The sequence below is a fragment of the Alosa pseudoharengus genome, unplaced genomic scaffold, assembly GCF_046254945.1.
Source record: "Alosa pseudoharengus isolate Yale_2024_CS ecotype anadromous, Long Island Sound unplaced genomic scaffold, YU_APseudo_1.1 YU_APseudo_1.1_scf_9, whole genome shotgun sequence".
NCBI classification, from domain to species: domain Eukaryota; kingdom Metazoa; phylum Chordata; class Actinopteri; order Clupeiformes; family Clupeidae; genus Alosa; species Alosa pseudoharengus.
The window spans coordinates 3,209,637-3,232,008 of NW_027468881.1; the positions used below are offsets into that span (position 1 = coordinate 3,209,637).

At 40.1% G+C, this 22,372-nt stretch overlaps 1 long non-coding RNA gene across 1 annotated transcript; it reads left to right on the forward strand.

Annotated features, from left to right (window-relative positions):
• Positions 1 to 10,276: 10,276 nt before the first annotated feature.
• Positions 10,277 to 12,109, forward strand: LOC143114413 (uncharacterized). Its single transcript, XR_012984913.1, has 3 exons — positions 10,277 to 10,482; positions 11,136 to 11,248; positions 11,852 to 12,109. It is a non-coding gene; the product is annotated as an uncharacterized LOC143114413 (long non-coding RNA).
• The last annotated feature ends 10,263 nt before the right edge of the window (positions 12,110 to 22,372 follow it).

A 22,372-nucleotide genomic window follows, 5' to 3' on the forward strand; every position in this document is an offset into this window, starting at 1 on the left:
ACATATTCCTGTTAAACTGGTGTTCTGGTCAGAGAAACACAAGGTACTGCATGAAGACTCTTAAGTGTTTCAGTTAACCCATATTCTGTTTTCTTTGTTGATTTGTGTTTTGTGTTGGTCTGTGTTTTGTTCACAATGACTGAATAGTTTTGAAGACAAATTAGGACTAAACTGGTATGCTTTTAACAAACAGTAATCTGCTATAGGGATATCATTGCATTTGTACCCTACTTAGTATGGTCTTTGAACTGGGATAGACAAGGAGTATCAGTTTACAATTGATATTATCCTTGTTAACTGGTGGTAGATCTTGTTGTTGTGTTCTGCTCACAACAACATTGATAGTGTAGAATATTTTGTGCTAAAGTAAACCATTACTTCATCATGGGAAATTGTGTGTCTGCTGTTTTAGATCATTGCTATTTTATTTAGTTGATTGTGTAATATTCCATGTCAATGTCCATGCCTCCTTGCCTGTGCCTGTTGAGCGGTCCAAGCTCTGGCACTCTTGACAGTACAGGGACAACAAGCAGGCAAACATTGACATGTAGACACTGACAGCAACACTGATATTGTAGAGTTTTCCGTGGTGAATTCTCTTACATCATCAATGGGTTTGTGTTTCAATAGTATGGCTACTTTATTTTTGTAAATAATTTCCCTATCAAATTAATCACTTCTCACATCATTCTAAGCATATATGCCATACTGTTGTTATTGATGGGCTTTTTTTGCCCATAGTCACAAAAAAGCAAAAGGCACTGGTAGTGGTACTTCCACAATAGTGGAATGGGGTTCGACTCCCTGCATTGTCCTTGCTGTAAATGTGACTGTGAACCACTCTCCCCAACTTCACAAGAATACTGACAATCCTACTACATCTGTGTGCTCTATTTACCAACTTGGTATTATCTTTCTACTGTTGTGTGCATGTGTGCCTGTCTCTTTGTGTGTGTGTGTGTGTGTGTGTGTGTGTGTGTGTGTGTGTGTGTGTGAGAGAGAGTGACAGCGTGTGTGTGGTGTTTAGTGAGACTCATGTGTTATTTGACTGGTCATGTTAATAACAATGTCTTTTTTGTGTGTCAAATTCTGTATGTGTGTAATCAGTGGCGGACCGTGCGTTCAGTGGTTAGGCCTTCAATGATGACTATTTTTTGACAAAAATAATAATAGGGGGGCGTTACAGCGGAGATTTTTTTTTTACATTTCAGCGTTAAAATGTGTGCAATTTCCCAGCATTTCATGCTGGGGGGAATAGTTTTCTCTCTCTTACGCGATTCTGTAGCACTAGAATCTTCGTTACACAAACAATTAATGCTCCGATTGCTTATTGGTTAACAGATCACCCTCAGCAGCAAAGTAGGCTGCTAGGCTATTTATTTACACCATATTCACAAGTACATTATAAACTGCTGCCTGCTGCTGCCAGTAAAGACGTGCAATTTAGTCCATGTCATATTGAAAGTGAACACCAAGTGTACTCAAGTATGGGTTTGTGCAGACTACTTTGAAATATTTAGGCTATCGGTTGCCTAATTTATGTTCATGACTCGCACGCACATAGCATTGCCACCGTTCTACAATGATGTGTCCAAACCATTTAGTAGTTTAATCTGACATCAGCAAACTTGCTTCAGACTGTGGCTTTCCTATTTAGTTGTAGATCTAACGTTAACGTTACAGTGCAACTGCTAGGTACCACACTGCTCTGATTACTCACGTGAAACTACAGTAGGCTATCCTACAGTGTTTGCCAAGCGTAGGCTATTTCGCGGTAGGCCTACACTATGAGAAAATGTCTCAACAGAAAATTTTGTAAAAAAAATGTCACAGCACACCACCATGCTATTAAACATAAAAGTCACCAGATGAATTGCCGTATATCTATGTGTATTGCCCTAACTTAATGCTGCTACTGCTTGTTGGCTATTTTAGAATGTCTGATAGCCTGGTCTGATGGTCTGATTTCACCAATAATTTCCACAAAACTGAGAGAGATAAAAAGTCAGACTAAACTAGCTGGGCAGGGAACCAAAGACAAATGACAGTTTTCACATAGATACCGATCCAGACATCTTCACCAAAGCCACCAACTCCTCAAGCTAGCATACAGTAGAGTAACCAAGCAGACACTGCAGTCTGCAAGCAGCACAAAAACAGTTTATATATAGAAAAGGGCCAGATAACAAGCATCTATAGTACTACTGTACTACAAGTCTATGTTATCAAATAAACATGAAACAAAACTTACCAATTCCTGCATAGGTTACCAGCTACAGAGCTAGCTGACGTTATGTGCATCTTGCTAACATGTAGTCCAGCTGACACTGTAACGTTACATTAACCTATATTATTTTGCTTAATGAAGGCGTATCAATATATATTTTTTAAACAAAACCGGTCAATTTACTGTTCATAACTATAACCATAGTCATGTCAGTGTGACATGTACTTTTCCAGTGAACTTTTGTCTGTCTGACTGACAGAAGTTGCTCACGAAGTTCATCACGTAAAACAGACAGCGTCAAAATTCGTGATGAACGGTTCCTTTGGAACATTGCAGGCCCAGCTGCAGTCAGACCTGCCTACCTCGCCATAACAGGTCGATATGATTGGCTAATCAGTCAGATGTAGCCATCAATCAAGCCGAATCCAAACATATGATTTCTAATTGACCTCTCCAGAATTAGTCCCGCCTCCGTAACTTCCGTATCCATCCAACTTCCGGGCGTGGATTGTCTATGAGAAATAACATGGCGTTTCGAAATATAATACCGGTAAAACATCTGTAGGTAGCGAAGTTGAAAAAGCTGGTGGGCAGATTGGCCTACACACTTCTGCCATATAGTTTCCACTGGATTTTTTGATTGTCGGTGCCGTTTAAGTAGTATACTATAGACTATACTACTTAAACGGCACCGAAAATCAAAAAATCCAGTGGAATCTAGATGGCAGAAGTGTGTAGGCCAATCTGCCCAGCAGCTATTTCTACTTTGTCACCTACAGAGTTTGACAGGTACGATCTTTCAAAACGCCATGTTATTTCCCATAGACAATCCATGCCCGGAAGTTGGATGGATACGGATGTTAGGAGGCGGGATATATTCTGGAGAGGTCTATGGTTGCTTAGGTACCGAAAACGCAGTGATTCCTTGTGAAGGCCTGATACGGGACTTAACAAGAGAAGACGTGCGATTGGATAAAAATGTATCGCACCCCCTCACTATTTGTTCACACAATCTGCCAATCAAATAACATATCGGACAGCGGTGGGATATCCGTAGTCAAGAACGATCGGGGAAGGAGAAGCAGAAGCAAATAATAAATGCTAAAGTACAATGTTATTAAAGACACTATTATTTTTCATTCGTTTGAAAATAGTTAGGCCTTCAGAGAAGGCTTTGAAGGCCATGACGGTCCGCCACTGGTGTGTATATATCTGTGTGTGTGCATGTGTGTTTGCGATACGTGAATAACATTACAATAATGATATCTAATATTTTGTAAAGTTTCAGATGAATCAGTTGAGAAATTACCAATGGCATTCTTGGCACATTTCCTGCTTCACCAGGTGGTGGCACTTTGCCCAGCAGGCCCATTGGGTGTCTGGATGTCATCATAACATAATATGTATTAACCTGTTAAGTTTCAGACCATTTATTCAAAGCATAGACCATTTCTGGCACATTTCCTGCTTGACCAGGTGGTGGCGCTATGCCAGGCAGGCCCATTGGGTGTCTGGATATCATCATAATCATAATATCTATTAACCTGAGAAGTTTCAGACCATTTATTCAAAGCATAGAGCATTTCTGGCACATTTCCTGCTTGGCCAGATGGTGGCGCTATGCTAGGCCTGTGAATTACGCATGTGAATATCATCACAATAATGATATCCAATATTTTATAAAGTTTCAGATCAATCACTTAAGGCATTTTCCATTTCTGGCACATTTCCTGCTTGGCCAGGTGGTGGCGCTATGCCAGGCAGGCCCATTGGGTGTCTGGATATCATCATAATCATGATATCTATTAACCTGAGAAGTTTCAGACCATTCATTCAATGCACTGTGATTTATGACACATTTCCTGTTTATGTGGTGAGATATTAAAATCATATCAAATATATTACAACATTCAAAAATACCTTCACAATTTAACATCAGCGACATCTTGGCATAATGTTTGCCAAATTTCAAATGAATCTGACAAACCGTCTAGGAGGAGTATGTTCAAATTGATCATGTGACATCAGTATAATTGTCATTCTTTCTGTTGCCAGTTGGTGGCGCTATGCCAAACATGCATTATGGGCATGTGAATATTATCATTGACATGGTCTTCAATGATCTGTGAAATTTAAAACATTTCAAGCCATGCATGGTGAATTATGACACATTTATTGTTTATGTGGAAGGGTATTAAAATGAATAATTTCGCCATTTCGTCAAATTACAACATATCAAAAAAAAACTTCACAATTTATAATCAGGAACATCTCGGCATCATGTATACCAACTTTGACATGAATCGGATCAACCGTCTAGGAGGAGTACGTTAAAATTGATCATGTCCACAACGCACAAAATCTCAATTACCTCACTTCCTGTGGGCGTGGCTAATGGCATGTTAATACAAAAGTTGTTTGATTTTGGGAGTTACATACACCCACCAAATTTGGTGTGTGTATCTAAAACTATATGCCAACTACAAGTCACTGTGACGTAAGGGGGCGCTATGGAGTTCCTGGGCAACGCCCGGTGCCAAGCTTTTATCCCTGTCTATTCACTGTACCACTTGATGTGTGTGCTAAATTTCATACGTTTTCTATTATGTTAACCACCTCAAAATATTTGCCAACCACGGGATCAGTCACCTAAGGGGGCGCTAGCGAGTCCCTGGGCCACGCCCGGGGTCAAGCTCTTGTACCTAACTGCGATGCATGACACCTGACGTGTGTGCCAAATTTCAAGAGTTTATGACCATGGTAACCACCTCAAAAACAGGAAAGCAAAAAAGTGGAATAACAATAATAAAAATATAGCCGCAAGCGGCAATGGCGGGCCCGAGCACCTGCGGGCCGCAACCCGTGACATGTCGGAATCCAACAAAGCACCGACGTGGTGCATTTGTGAAATGTACATATTTGATGTGTGTGCTACTTGTTTTTGTATTTTATTTTCTGCCACATGTACTTGCTTGGCCAGGTGGGGGCGCAATGCAAGGCAGGCCCATTGGGTGTCATCATAATCATAGTATATATTAACCTGAGAAATTTCAGACCATTCATTTTAAGCAAAGAACATTTCTGATACACTTTTTGGTTGGCCAGATGGTGGCGCTATGTTAGGCATGGAAATTACACATGTGAATATCATCACAATAATGATATCCAAATTTTTTGTAAACTTTCAGATCAATCACTTAAGGCATTGTCCATTTTCTGGCACATTTCCTGCTTGACCAGGTGGTGGCGCTATGCCAGGCAGGCCCATTGGGTGTCTGGATCTCATCATAATTATAATATCTATTAACATGAGAAGTTTCAGACCATTCATTCAATGCACTGTGATTTATGACACATTTCCTGTTTATGTGGTGAGATATTAAAATCATATAAAATATATTACAACATTCAAAAATCCCTTCACAATTTAACATCAGCGACATCTTGGCATAATGTTTGCCAAATTTCAAATGAATCTGACAAACCGTCTAGGAGGAGTATGTTCAAATTGATCATGTGAAATCAGTATAATTGTCATTCTTTCTGTTGCCAGGTGGTGGCGCTATGCCAAACATGCATTATGGGCATGTGAATATTATCATTAACATGGTCTTTAATGACCTGTGAAATTTAAAACATTTCAAGCCATGCATGGTGAATTATGACACATTTATTGTTCATGTGGAAGGGTATTAAAATTAATAATTTCGCCATTTCGTCAAATTACAACATATCAAAAAAAGGCTTCACAATTTATAATCAGGAACATCTCGGCGTCATGTATACCAACTTTGACATGAATCGGATCAACCGTCTAGGAGGAGTATGTTAAAATTGATCATGCCAACAACGCACAAAATCTCAATTACCTCACTTCCTGTGGGCGTGGCTAATGGCATGTTAATACAAAAGTCGATTGTTTTTGGGAGTTACACACACCCATCAAATTTGGTGTGTGTATCTAAAACTATATGCCAACCACAAGTCACTGTGACGTAAGGGGGCGCTATGGAGTTCCTGGGCAACGCCCGGTGCCAAGCTTTTATCCCTGTCTATTCACTGTACCACTTGATGTGTGTGCTAAATTTCATGCGTTTTCGACTATGTTAACCACCTCAAAATATTTGCCAACCACGGGATCAGTCACCTAAGGGGGCGCTAGCGAATGCCTGGGCCACGCCCGGGGTCAAGCTCTTGTACCTAACTGCGATGCATGATACCTGACGTGTGTGCCAAATTTCAATAGGTTTCGACCATGTTAACCATCTCAAAAACAGGAAAGCAAAAAAGTGGAATAACAATAATAATAAATAATAATAATCCTTACAAAAACAATAGGGCCTTGCGCCCTTCGGGTGCTCGGGCCCTAATAATAATAATAATCCTTACAAAAACAATAGGGCCTTGCGCCCTTCGGTGCTCGGGCCCTAAATATAGCCGCAAGCGGCAATGGCGGGCCCGAGCACCTGCGGGCCGCAACCCGTGACATGTCGGAATCCAACAAAGCACTGACGTGGTGCGTTTGTGAAACGTACATATTTGATGCGTGTGCTAGTTGTTTTTGTATTTTATTTTCTGCCACATTTACTCGCTTGGCCAGGTGGGGGCGTAATGCAAGGCAGGCCCATTGGGTGTCATCATAATCATAATATATATTAACCTGAGAAATTTCATACCATTAATTTTAAGCAAAGAACATTTCTGATACACTTTTTGGTTGGCCAGATGGTGGCGCTATGTTAAGCATGAAAATTACACATGTGAATATCATCACAATAATGATATCCAAAATTTGTGTAAACTTTCAGATCAATCACTTAAGGCATTGCCCATTTCTGGCACATTTACAGCTTGACCAGGTGGTGGCGCTATGCCAGGCAGGCCCATTGGGTGTCTGGATATCATCATAATCATAATATCTATTAACCTGAGAAGTTTCAGACCATTTATTCAAAGCATAGAGCATTTCTGGCACATTTCCTTCTTGGCCAGAAGGTGGCGCTATGCTAGGCCGGTGAATTACGCATGTGAATATCATCACAATAATGATATCCAATATTTTATAAAGTTTCAGATCAATCACTTAAGGCATTGTCCATTTCTGGCACATTTCCTGCTTGGCCAGGTGGTGGCGCTATGCCAGGCAGGCCCATTGGGTGTCTGGATATCATCATAATCATGATATCTATTAACCTGAGAAGTTTCAGACCATTCATTCAATGCACTGTGATTTATGACACATTTCCTGTTTATGTGGTGAGATATTAAAATCATATCAAATATATTACAACATTCAAAAATCCATTCACAATTTAACATCAGCGACATCTTGGCATAATGTTTGCCAAATTTCAAATTAATCTGACAAACCGTCTAGGAGGAGTATGTTCAAATTGATCATCTGAAGTCAGTGTAATTGTCATTCTTTCTGTTGCCAGTTGGTGGCGCTATAGCAAACATGCGTTATGGGCATGTGAATATTATCATTAACATGGTATTCAATGACCTGTTAAATTTTAAACATTTCAAGCCATGCACGATGAATTATGACACATTTACTGTTTGTGTGGAAGGGTATTAAAATTCATAATTTCGCCATTTCGTCAAATTACAACATATCAAAAAAAGGCTTCACAATTTATAATCAGGAACATCTCGACGTCACGTATACCAACTTTGACATGAATCGGATCAACCGTCTAGGAGGAGTACGTTAAAATTGATCATGTCCACAACGCACAAAATCTCAATTACCTCACTTCCTGTGGGCGTGGCTAATGGCATGTTAATACAAAAGTTGTTTGTTTTTGGGAGTTACATACACCCACCAAATTTGGTGTGTGTAGCTAAAACTATATGCCAACCACAAGTCACAGTGGCATAAAGGGGCGCTATGGAGTTCCTGGGCAACGCCCGGTGCCAAGCTTTTATCCCTGTCTATTCACTGTATCACTTGATGTGTGTGCTAAATTTCATGCGTTTTCGACCATGTTAACCACCTCAAAATATATGCCAACCACGGGATCAGTCACCTAAGGGGGCGCTAGCGAGTCTCTGGGCCACACCCGAGGTCAAGCTCTTGTACCTAACTGCGTTGCGTGACACCTGACGTGTGTGCCAAATTTCAAGAATTTTCGACCATGTTAACCACCTCAAAAACAGGAAAGCAAAAAAGTGGAATAACAATAATAATAATAAATATAGCCGCAAGCGGCAATGGCGGGCCCGAGCACCTGCGGGCCGCAAGCCGTGACATGTCGGAATCCAACAAAGCACCGACGTGGTTCATTTGTGAAATGTACATATTTGATGCGTGTGCTATTTGTTTTTGTATTTTATTTTCTGCCACATGTACTTGCTTGGCCAGGTGGGGGCGCAATGCAAGGCAGGCCCATTGGGTGTCATCATAATCATAATATATATTAACCTGAGAAATTTCAGACCATTCATTTTAAGCAAAAAACATTTCTGATACACTTTTTGGTTGGCCAGATGGTGGCGCTATGTTAGACATGGAAATTAGACATGTGAATATCATCACAATAATGATATCCAAAATTTGTGTAAACTTCAGATCAATCACTTAAGGCATTGTCCATTTCTGGCACATTTCCTGCTTGACCAGGTGGTGGCGCTATGCCAGGCAGGCCCATTGGGTGTCTGGATATCATCATAATCATAATATCTATTACCATGAGAAGTGTCAGACCATTTATTCAAAGCATAGAGCATTTCTGGCACATTTCCTGCTTGGCCAGATGGTGGCGCTATGCTAGGCCTGTGAATTACGAATGTGAATATCATCACAATAATGATGTCTGATATTTTATAAAGTTTCAGATCAATCACTTAAGGCATTGTCCATTTCTGGCACATTTCCTGCTTGGCCAGGTGGTGGCGCTATGTCAGGCAGGCCCATTGGGTGTCTGGATATCATCATAATCATGATATCTATTAACCTGAGAAGTTTCAGACCATTCATTCAATGCACTATGATTTATGACACATTTCCTGTTTATGTGGTGAGATATTAAAATCATATCAAATATATAAGTTATCAAAAATCCCTTCACAATTTAACATCAGCGACATCTTGGCATAATATTCGCCAAATTTCAAATGAATCTGACAAACCGTCTAGGAGGAGTATGTTCAAATTGATCGATCATGTGACATCAGTGTAAATGTCATTCTTTCTGCTGCCAGTTGGTGGCGCTATGCCAAACATGCATTATGGGCATGTGAATATTATCATTAACATGGTCTTCAATGACCTGTGAAATTTAAAACATTTCAAGCCATGCATGGTGAATTATGACACATTTTTTGTTTATGTGGAAGGGTATTAAAATTAATAATTTCGCCATTTCGTCAAATTACAACATATCAAAAAAAAACTTCACAATTTATAATCAGGAACATCTCGGCATCATGTATACCAACTTTGACATGAATCGGATCAACCGTGTAGGAGGAGTACGTTAAAATTGATCATGTCCACAATGCACAAAATCTCAATTACCTCACTTCCTGTGGGCGTGGCTAATGACATGTTTATACAAAAGTTGTTTGGTTTTGGGAGTTACATACACCCACCAAATTTGGTGTGTGTATATAAAACTATATGCCAACCACAAGTCACAGTGACATAAGGGGGCGCTATGGAGTTCCTGGCCAACGCCCGGTGCCAAGCTTTTATCCCTGTCTATTCACTGTATCACTTGATGTGTGTGCCAAATTTCATGCGTTTTCACCAAGCGGCAACATTCTAATTTGAACAATGAAGCCTACCCGGAAATGCGAAAAATTGCAATACATCGAAAATCCGCTAGGGGCAGGTCCCAAAAGGGAGCAAATGTCCATAGACCCCCATGTTAAAATGTCCGTTTTCACAGCATAAATTCATGCTTTTACAGGTTGGTCCCATGGACTTTTATTGTATTTGTTGGTAGTTCCCGAATGCCTGACAACTGTGAGGGGGGTGAATTTTTTTCTAACTCGTTAGTTTAGATCGCATTTAGATATTAAATGTATGAATAATTAAGGGCGTGGTCAACTTGATTGACGGCTGGTGTCGAGGCAGCAGACGATGTCACTAGCTGAGTGAAGGAAACTCCGAAATTATGTCTTGGCTGTGATCCTACACACCACATCCTTTCTGAAAATGTTTATTCAAATATCTGACATAAAATGGGTTGCTATTAACTGAAGCCTACTAACCGACACTTTAAGAAGACTTCGCTCCAGTTTTTGAGGTAAGTTACATTCCACTACTATTTCACGTAGATGTTAGCATTATAGCATCCATGTTAGTGGGCACTGTAGCAGCTATAGGCTACGTTAGCGTCAAATCATTTCAAATAAGTTTATGTCGAAAATGATGACCGAATGGCTGAAGCACACACATAAATTTAGTTAACTTGAATAAAGTTAACGTTAGTGAAAACCGATTGTGCTCCCGTTGTGAGTTAGCTTAACGTTTGCCATAGCTGCTACTAGCCAGGTGTTTAGTCAATAATCAGACAGCTGTAACGTTAAGCACGTTAACGTTAGTTCACAAACATACTGGGGTAACAAAGCATGTGTTCTCGTCAAAAAACCTTTTGTAAATACTCTGTGTGAATGCTTAGTCCGTTGTCAATTTATATAGTCTTTGGGTTGTCATATTTAAGATAGAAAAGCGTTCGTTCAGATGATAACTTCAGCTGAAGCATTAGCTAGCTAGTGGAGGTAAAATTGTGAACCACTATGAACCATTGACTATAAGTTGAACATGGAGCTGATAACGAGCGATAACGTTAGCTAGTCACCATAACTGTTGTTAGTTATAACTGACGTCTGAAACTCTTATTGATGCCGTTTATTTGTTAAACACAAATTTGAAACAACACTTCTTGTCTATGCAAAGTTTCCCTGTAGGTGATCCTGACAGGCTGGGTGCTGGAGAGGGCTCTGGACTCCTAACTTCACTTCTCGTCTGTGCAGTCGACTCAGAAGCATCACTTCAGAACTGATTCCGTGGTACTTTGACATTTTTCATACATTTAAATGGAGCAACCTACTGGATTCAATTGGCCTAGCTGTCTATTCCAGACATGGTTAGCATACTGAACAAACATGAATGCATTTCAGACATTTAGAGTGGCCTTTTATTGTGAGCAGTCCGGGGCACATCTGTGCAATAATTATCATGACCTCTTTTGATAAGTCACACATGGAAAGTAGCCTTTAAATCAGCAGGTTTTGGTTGGATACAGATTGGATAATTAAAGAATATGGCATCAGTGACTGGCTATTGTTTGACTGGACCTTGGCCTAACTGTTAATAACTACCTCAATGGGGTGTAGACATGAGCTTACACTGTTCCACTGAAAACATTAAAATACAAGAAATGGTTGTTGTACAGAACTTTGAATACACCAAATTTGGTTTTGCTTATTGCCTGCATAAACAGGACATGTGCAAATAGTTGAATACGCCTGTCCTGTCCCCATTCAGCTAAGTGTTCTGTGAGTTTGTTCATTATACATATTGGGAGTATTTTTTAGCTTAATTTGTGACCACTTGTTCATAGTTTGCAGTAAGTTCAAGGATGTGACATATACCAATATTTCTGTTTTCAGATCTGGAACATTTTGAAATCCTACCAGATGGGGCACAAGTCATTGAGCAGTGGCAGCTTCTGACTTCAAAGACTTTGTTCACCAGCAGACCCCTTGATTACCTTTATTTACAGCATTTGCATCTGTCAGTCTTTAAAGTGATCTAATATGTATTGACTATGTACTAGCTTAGTACATATTAGTTTTTGTTATTTTAGTTTCACAAATTCAGTGGTTACCTGTAATGCTCAAGATATACAAGTAAAAAAAACACCTTTACTTCTGCATCTGGGTCTTCAATTCAACCTACTGACTGAAGCTGACAGATTTGTATAAATGTTTTTGAGAGCACAGGCAAATTGGTTTGATAGATAGATAGATAGATACTTTATTGATCTCCAAAGGGAAATTCAAGGTCTCAGTAGCATACAGACATCACACACAACATGCACTTACAGCAGAAATGGTAAATATAAGTATAAACATATAACAAAACTCCACTGTACAATAGACAGCTGAAGATAAGAAAAACTAACAAAACTAAATACTGGCATTAGTTTTAATGTAATTCACAGTTCAGAAAAGTTCCATAAACATTTCCAAGTTCAGTGCCATCATCAGTAAGTTTGCTTTCTGATTCTGATATTTAAAGAACAAAATTAGGGTTTGGCATAAGTAAAGGGTAGGTGTAACATTCCAACATAACCATCAATAGACATAAAGTGAAATGTACTGTATAGTCTTAATGGGTTCAATATCACCACACCCCAGCCAAACCACTTCACCTGGACCTCTAGTCCCAGGTTAAGAGCCCATGGACCTCCTTGCCGCCTCCTCCCCATGGTGAACTGCCAAAACAGAAAGGTAAACATTTTATTAGTCATAACTACTTACAAGATAATACAATAATGCAAACCAACACCACTTGTTGTAATCAACAAAATTACAGTTGTTGTACAATGCTGTAGTACTATTGTGCGATTTGAAATGGGTCTTCAGTGACAAAGTACACTAATATTGGCATTGTTATGCCAAACACCGGACACTAACTGGATTTAACGTTTTGATAATAGCCTGACAAGGGGAAATAAGGCAAGCTAACCGAACATGAACGCTGGATCGTGAAATGGCCACCGATGAGAAATTTCAATGTCATCTTAGACCAAACTACCACTGACAACTTTAGAGCAATATAGCGATTTCAAAACGTGATATTAAGAGTTAATCGAAAATAATTAATGATGTACAAGTTAACTAATACCCTACGATTTTGTTATCAATTCACACCATACGTTGACAGAATACAGCGAGCTGGCTGATGTTATCGTAAATTAATTAACGTTACAATGATGGCTGCCACTGAGAATATGAGATGGATAACGTTAATTACAAAACAATAAAGGCAAAGATACATTTTTGTCAGTATGAGTTGCTAAACCTGTAAACTGCTAAGTTACTCTACGTGAGTTGGTAAACCTGTAACGCTAGATTACTCTACGTTAGTTGACCGTAACTTCAGCAAGGGAGGGATAGCTAACGTTAGTTTATTTTATCTAGAAGCTAGAATCTGCAAACTCAACTCTTCATTCTCAACTTTTCAACCGTTCACCCGAATATAACCTTTCAGCATACAACATTAAAAAGTGTCTGAACATGGCATTAAGAAACATACATGAACTTCACGTTAGCAGATCAAACTTACCAGCAATGTTACAGCAACGTCTGTGCCAGTCCATCTTGTAGGCTAACGTTAGCTGAGGTTGCTCGGCTGACGACGAGGCGGGTTCACCGGCTTGCTCAGTCTCATACAAAGCCCCGCCCTTTTACCCATATATGGATTGGCTAGGAGGTAGGCGGGGTTAGGATTTCCCAACGTTTTCCAAGATGGCGCCGCCCATACCCCCCATAAACGGCTTCATAACCGTTCTTCAGAAAATCTATGGGTGACGTCACAGACGCTTTGTCCATATTTTTTACAGTCTATGGTTTTCACCCATGGGAAGCACCTCTTTTGGGATCACAATTCAGCACATATTTCATCACATTAGTCTGCACAAAATCCCAAATATCTCACTTCCTGTTGGGCGTGGCTAATGCATTGTACATAGGAAAGTTGTTCATCTTGGAGAGATACAGACACCTACCAAATTTGGTGTGTGTAGCTGAAATTATATGCCAATCACGGGATCAGTCACCTAAGGAGGCGTAAGGGGGCGCTAGCGAGTCCCTGGGCCATGCCCGGGGCCAAGCTTTTGTACCTAGCTGCTTTGTGTGACACCTGATGTGTGTGTCAAATTTCAAGACTTTTCGTTCATGTTAACCACCTCAAAATATATGCCAACCACGAGATCAGTCACCTAAGGGGGCGCTAGCGAGACCCTGGGCCACGCCCGGAGTCAAACTCTTGTACATAACTGCGATGCGTGACACTTGACGTGTGTGCCACATTTCAAGAATTTTTGGCAATGTTAACCACTTAAAAAACAGGAAAGCAAAAAAGTAGAATAATGAATAATAATAATAATAATAATCCTTACAAAAACAATAGGGCCTTGCGCCCTTCGGTGCTCGGGCCCTAAATATAGCCGCAAGCGGCAATGGCGGGCCCGAGCACCTGCGGGCCGCAACCCGTGACATGTCAGAATCCAACAAAGCACTGACATGGTGCGTTTGTGAAATGTACATATTTCATGCGTGTGCTATTTGCTTTTGTATTTTATTTTCTGCCACATTTACTCGCTTGGCCAGGTGGGGGCGTAATGCAAGGCAGGCCCAATGAGTGTCATCATAATCATAATATATATTAACCTGAGAAATTTCAGACCATTCATTCAAAGCATAGAGCATTTCTGGCATATTTCCTGTTTGGCCAGATGGTGGCGCTATGCTAGGCATGTGAATTATATGTGTGAATATCATCACAATAAGGATATCCGATATTTTATAAAGTTTCAGATCAATCACTTAAAGCATTGTCCATTTCTGGCACATTTCCTACTTGGCCAGGTGGTGGCGCTATGCCAGGCAGGCCCATTGGGTGTCTGGATATCATCATAATCATAATATCTAATAACCTGAAAAGTTTCAGACCATTTATTCAAAGCATAGAGCATTTCTGGCACATTTCCTGCTTGGCCAGAAGGTGGCGCTATGCTAGGCCTGTGAATTACGCACGTGAATATCATCACAATAATGATATCCAATATTTTATAAAGTTTCAGATCAATCACTTAAGGCATTGTCCATTTCTGGCACATTTCCTGCTTGGCCAGGTGGTGGCGCTATGCCAGGCAGGCCCATTGGGTGTCTGGATATCATCATAATCATGATATCTATTAACCTGAGAAGTTTCAGACCATTCATTCAATGCACTGTGATTTATGACACATTTCCTGTTTATGTGGTGAGATATTAAAATCATATCAAATATATTACAACATTCCAAAATCCATTCACAATTTAACATCAGCGACATCTTGGCATAATGTTTGCCAAATTTCAAATGAATCTGACAAACCGTCTAGGAGGAGTATGTTCAAATTGATCATGTGACATCAGTATAATTGTCATTCTTTCTGTTGCCAGTTGGTGGCGCTATGCCAAACATGCATTATGGGCATGTGAATATTATCATTAACATGGTCTTCAATGACCTGTGAAATTTAAAACATTTCAAGCCATGCATGGTGAATTATGACACATTTATTGTTTATGTGGAAGGGTATTAAAATTAATAATTTCGCCATTTCGTCAAATTACAACATATCAAAAAAAAACTTCACAATTTATAATCAGGAACATCTCGGCATCATGTATACCAACTTTGACATGAATCGGAGCAACCGTCTAGGAGGAGTACGTTAAAATTGATCATGTCCATAACGCACAAAATCTCAATTACCTCACTTCCTGTGGGCGTGGCTAATGGCATGTTAATACAAAAGTTGTTTGTTTTTGGGAGTTACATACACCCACCAAATTTGGTGTGTGTATCTAAAACTATATGCCAACCACAAGTCACTGTGACGTAAGGGGGCGCTATGGAGTTCCTGGGCAACGCCCGGTGCCAAGCTTTTATCCCTGTCTATTCACTGTACCACTTGATGTGTGTGTTAAATTTCATGCATTTTCGACTATGTTAACCACCTCAAAATATTTGCCAACCACGAGATCAGTCACCTAAGGAGGCGCTAGCGAGTCCCTGGGCCACGCCCGGGGTCAAGCTCTTGTACCTAACTGCGATGCATGACACCTGACGTGTGTGCCAAATTTCAAGAGGTTTCGACCATGTTAACCACCTCAAAAACAGGAAAGCAAAAAAGTGAAATAACAATAATAATAATAAATATAGCCGCAAGCGGCAATGGCGGGCCCGAGCACCTGCGGGCCGCAACCCGTGACATGTTGGAATCCAACAAAGCACCGACGTGGTGCGTTTGTGAAATGTATATATTTGATGCGTGTGCTATTTGTTTTTGTATTTTATTTTCTGCCACATTTACTCGCTTGGCCAGGTGGGGGCGTAATGCAAGGCAGGCCCATTGGGTGTCATCATAATCATAATATATATTAACCTGAGAAATTTCAGACCATTCATTTTAAGTAAAGAACATTTCTGATACACTTTTTGGTTGGCCAAATGGTGGCGCTATGTTAGGCATGAAAATTACACATGTGAATACCATCACAATAATGATATCCAAAATGTTTGTAAACTTTCAGATCAATCACTTAAGGCATTGTCCATTTCTGGCAAATTTCCTGCTTGACCAGCTGGTGGCGCTATGCCAGGCAGGCCCATTGGGTGTCTGGATATCATCATAATCATAATATCTATTAACCTGAGAAGTTTCAGACCATTTATTCAAAGCATAGAGCATTTCTGGCACATTTCCTGCTTGGCCAGAAGGTGGCGCTATGTTAGGCCTGTGAATTACGCATGTGAATATCATCACAATAATGATATCCAATATTTTATAAAGTTTCAGATCAATCACTTAAGGCATTGTCCATTTCTGGCACATTTCCTGCTTGGCCAGGTGGTGGCGCTATGCCAGGCAGGACCATTGGGTGTCTGGATATCATCATAATCATGATATCTATTAACCTGAGAAGTTTCAGACCATTCATTCAATGCACTGTGATTTATGACACATTTCCTGTTTATGTGGTGAGATATTAAAATCATATCAAATATATTACAACATTCAAAAATCCATTCACAATTTAACATCAGCGACATCTTGGCATAATATTTGCCAAATTTCAAATGAATCTGACAAACCATCTAGGAGGAGTATGTTCAAATTGATCATGTGACATCAGTATAATTGTCATTCTTTCTGTTGCCAGTTGGTGGCGCTATGCCAAACATGCATTATGGGCATTTGAATATTATCATTAACATGGTCTTCAATGACCTGTGAAATTTAAAACATTTCAAGCCATGCATGGTGAATTATGACACATTTATTGTTTATGTGGAAGGGTATTAAAATTAATAATTTCGCCATTTCGTCAAATTACAACATATCAAAAAAAGGCTTCACAATTTACAATCAGGAACATCTCGGCATCATGTATACCAACTTTGACATGAATCCGATCAACCGTCTAGGAGGAGTACGTTAAAATTGATCATGTCCACAACGCACAAAATCTCAATTACCTCACTTCCTGTGGGCGTGGCTAATGGCATGTTAATACAAAAGTTGTTTGTTTTTGGGAGTTACATACACCCACCAAATTTGGTGTGTGTATCTAAAACTATATGCCAACCACAAGCCACTGTGACGTAAGGGGGTGCTATGGAGTTCCTGGGCAACGCCCGGTGCCAAGCTTTTATCCCTGTCTATTCACTATACCACTTGATGTGTGTGCTAAATTTCATGCGTTTTCGATTATGTTAACCACCTCAAAATATTTGCCAACCACGGGATCAGTCACCTAAGGAGGCGCTAGCGAGTCCCTGGGCCACGCCCGGGGTCAAGCTCTTGTACCTAACTGCGATGCATGACACCTGACGTGTGTGACAAATTTCAAGAGGTTTCGACCATGTTAACCACCTCGAAAACAGGAAAGCAAAAAAGTGGAATAACAATAATAATAATAATAATAATAATAATAATAATAATAATAATAATAATTATCCTTACAAAAACAATAGGGCCTTGCGCCCTTCGGTGCTCGGGCCCTAATAATAATAATAATCCTTACAAAAACAATAGGGCCTTGCGCCCTTCGGTGCTCGGGCCCTAATAATAATAATCCTTACAAAAACAATAGGGCCTTGCGCCCTTCGGTGCTCGGGCCCTAAATATAGCCGCAAGCGGCAATGGCGGGCCCGAGCACCTGCGGGCCGCAACCCGTGACATTTCGGAATCCAACAAAGCACTGACGTGGTGCGTTTGCGAAATGTGCATATTTGATGTGTGTGCTATTTGTTTTTGCATTTTATTTTCTGGCACATTTACTTGCTTGGCCAGGTGGGAGCGCAATGAAAGGCAGGCCCATTGGATGTCATCATAATCATAATATATATTAACCTGAGAAATTTCAGACTATTCATTTTAAGCAAAGAACATTTCTGATGCATTTTTGGTTGGCCAGATGGTGGCGCTATGTTAGGCATGGAAATTACACATGTAAATATCATCAAAATAATGATATTTAATTAAAATTTTGTAAATAAATTCCAAAAACTATTCTGACTATGGCCAGCTGATGGCGCTATGCCACACCGGCATATTGGGTGTTTGGATGTCATATACACCCAATCTGATTAATCAGATGCATCTGATTGTAATATCCAACAGACTTGGAAAAAACACATTCCTTCTCTTGCCAATTGGTGGCGCTATGCAAGGCATGTTAAAAAGACATATGAATATCATCATCATGATATCTAATTTTGTGTAAAATTTCAGATCAATCAGTCAAAGCATTGAACATTTTTGGCACATTTCCTGATTGGCCAGATGGTGGCGCTATGCTAAGCATGTGAATTCCACATGTGAATGTCATCACAATAATATCCAATATTTTATAAAGTTTCAGATTAATCAGTTAAGGCATCGTCCATTTCTGGCACATTTCCTGCTTGACCAGGTGGTGGCGCTATGCCAGGCAGGCCCATTGGGTGTGTGGATATCATCATAATCCTAATATGTATTAACCTGTTAAGTTTCAGACCATTCATTCAAAGCATAAAGCATTTCTGGCACATTTCATGCTTGGCCAGATGGTGGCGGTATACTAGGCATCAGAATTACACATGTGAATATCATCACAATAATGATTTCAAATATTTTATACCTACCAAGTTTAAAATAAATCAGTTAAGGCATTACCCATTTCTGGCACATTTCCTGTTTGGCCAGATGGTGGCGCTATGTTAGACATGGAAATTAGACATGTGAATATCATCACAATAATGACATCCAATATTTTGTAAAGTTTCAGATCAACCAATAAAGGCATTACCAATTTCTGGCACATTTTCCTGCTTGGCCAGGTGGTGGCGCTATGCCAGGCAGGCCCATTGGGTATCTGGATATCATCATAATCATAATATCTATTAACCTGAAAAGTTTCAGACCATTTATTCAAAGCATAGAGCATTTCTGGCACATTTCCTGCTTGGCCAGAAGGTGGCGCTATGTTAGGCCTGTGAATTACGAATGTGAATATCATCACAATAATGATATCCAATATTTTATAAAGTTTCAGATCAATCACTTAAGGCATTGTCCATTTCTGGCACATTTCCTGCTTGGCCAGGTGGTGGCGCTATGCCAGGGAGGCCCATTGGGTGTCTGGATATCATCATAATCATGATATCTATTAACCTGAGAAGTTTCAGACCATTCATTCAATGCACTGTGATTTATGACACATTTCCTGTTTATGTGGTGAGATATTAAAATCATATCAAATATATTACAATATTCAAAAATCCCTTCACAATTTAGCATCAGCGACATCTTGGCATAATGTTTGCCAAATTTCAAATGAATCTGGCAAACCGTCTAGGAGGAGTATGTTCAAATTGATCATGTGACATCAGTATAATTGTCATTCTTTCTGTTGCCAGTTGGTGGCGCTATGCCAAACATGCATTATGGGCATGTGAATATTATCATTAACATGGTCTTCAATGACCTGTGAAATTTAAAACATTTCAAGCCATGCATGGTGAATTATGACACATTTATTGTTTATGTGGAAGGGTGTTAAAATTAATAATTTTGCCATTTCGTCAAATTACAACATATCGAAAAAAAACTTCACAATTTATAATCAGGAACATCTCGGCATCATGTATACCAACTTTGACATGAATCGGATCAACCGTCTAGGAGGAGTACTTTAAAATTGATCATGTCCACAACGCACAAAATCTCAATTACCTCACTTCCTGTGGGCGTGGCTAATGGCATGTTAATACAAAAGTTGTTTGTTTTTGGGAGTTACATACACCCACCAAATTTGGTGTGTGTATCTAAAACTATATGCCAACCACAAGTCACTGTGACGTAAGGGGGCGCTATGGAGTTCCTGGGCAACGCCCGGTGCCAAGCTTTTATCCCTGTCTATTCACTGTACCACTTGATGTGTGTGCTAAATTTCATGCATTTTCGATTATGTTAACCACCTCAAAATATTTGCCAACCACGGGATCAGTCACCTAAGGGGGCGCTAGCGAGTCCCTGGGCCACGCCCGGGGTCAAGCTCTTGTACCTAACTGCGATGCATGACACCTGACGTGTGTGCCAAATTTCAACAGGTTTCGACCATGTTAACCACCTCAAAAACAGGAAAGCAAAAAAGTGGAATAACAATAATAATAATAATAATCCTTACAAAAACAATAGGGCCTTGCGCCCTTCGGGTGCTCGGGCCCTAATAATAATCCTTACAAAAACAATAGGGCCTTGCGCCCTTCGGTGCTCGGGCCCTAATAATAATAATAATAATAATAATAATAATCCTTACAAAAACAATAGGGCCTTGCGCCCTTCGGTGCTCGGGCCCTAATAATAATAATAATAATCCTTACAAAAACAATAGGGCCTTGCGCCCTTCGGTGCTCGGGCCCTAATAATAATCCTTACAAAAACAATAGGGCCTTGCGCCCTTCGGTGCTCGGGCCCTAATAATAATAATAATCCTTACAAAAACAATAGGGCCTTGCGCCCTTCGGTGCTCGGGCCCTAATAATAATCCTTACAAAAACAATAGGACCTTGCGCCCTTCAGTGCTCGGGCCCTAATAATAATCCTTACAAAAACAATAGGGCCTTGCGCCCTTCGGTGCTCGGGCCCTAATAATAATAATAATCCTTACAAAAACAATAGGGCCTTGCGCCCTTCGGTGCTCGGGCCCTAATAATAATCCTTACAAAAACAATAGGGCCTTGCGCCCTTCGGTGCTCGGGCCCTAATAATAATAATAATAATCCTTACAAAAACAATAGGGCCTTGCGCCCTTCGGTGCTCGGGCCCTAATAATAATAGTGAAAAATAATAATCCTTACAAAAACAATAGGGCCTTGCTCCCTTCGGTGCTCGGGCCCTAATAATAATAATAATCCTTACAAAAACAATAGGGCCTTGCGCCCTTCGGTGCTCGGGCCCTAATAATAATAATAATCCTTACAAAAACAATAGGGCCTTGCGCCCTTCGGTGCTCGAGCCCTAATAATAATAATAATAATCCTTACAAAAACAATAGGGCCTTGCGCCCTTCGGTGCTCGGGCCCTAATAATAATAATCCTTACAAAAACAATAGGGCCTTGCGCCCTTCGGTGCTCGGGCCCTAATAATCCTTTCAAAAACAATAGGGCTTCGCACCTCTCGGTGCGCAAGGCCCGTCGGTGCTCGGGCCCTAATAATAATAAGAATAATAATCCTTACAAAAACAATAGGGCCTTGTGCCCTTCGGTGCTCGGGCCCTAAATATCAAACCAGAATTCGTACACATACACTACATGGTCATTGTAAACATTGTCAACACCTCATAAAATATGTACCTTCAAGAATTTAGATGTACGCATATTTAATGAGATATTGCCTCATTTGCATATTTTATTTTATTTTTTAGGCAAAGTGTAATACAAAAAGTATTTATCTTAATATGAAGATTAATCTGGTATAAATGTATGGGGATATCTATAAAGGGAAAAAAAAGTCCCATTCACCTGTAGTGTGATAATAGTGTCATCTGTTGTGGTCATTTTCAGGACTTTCGTCCCGGGTAGAGATTTTGGCACACATCCCACGTTGTTCAGTGGGGTCATATAACAGTTGAGTTATTCTCCGCTAAATGAAATGCATACAAATCATACCCAGGACCTAGACTATTAGACCCTAAGCTAGCAAAATATGCAAAAAAAATAAATTTTTACAAGAAAATCCAGCGGGATTGCACAAGACACCGTACTGTGGGGAAAAAAACAAAGTAATCACGGGGGCGGTCCTTGCATCCCAGGTGCCACCAAGAGGAACCAACTACACTAAAATTATGTTTTGGTAGGACTCTTT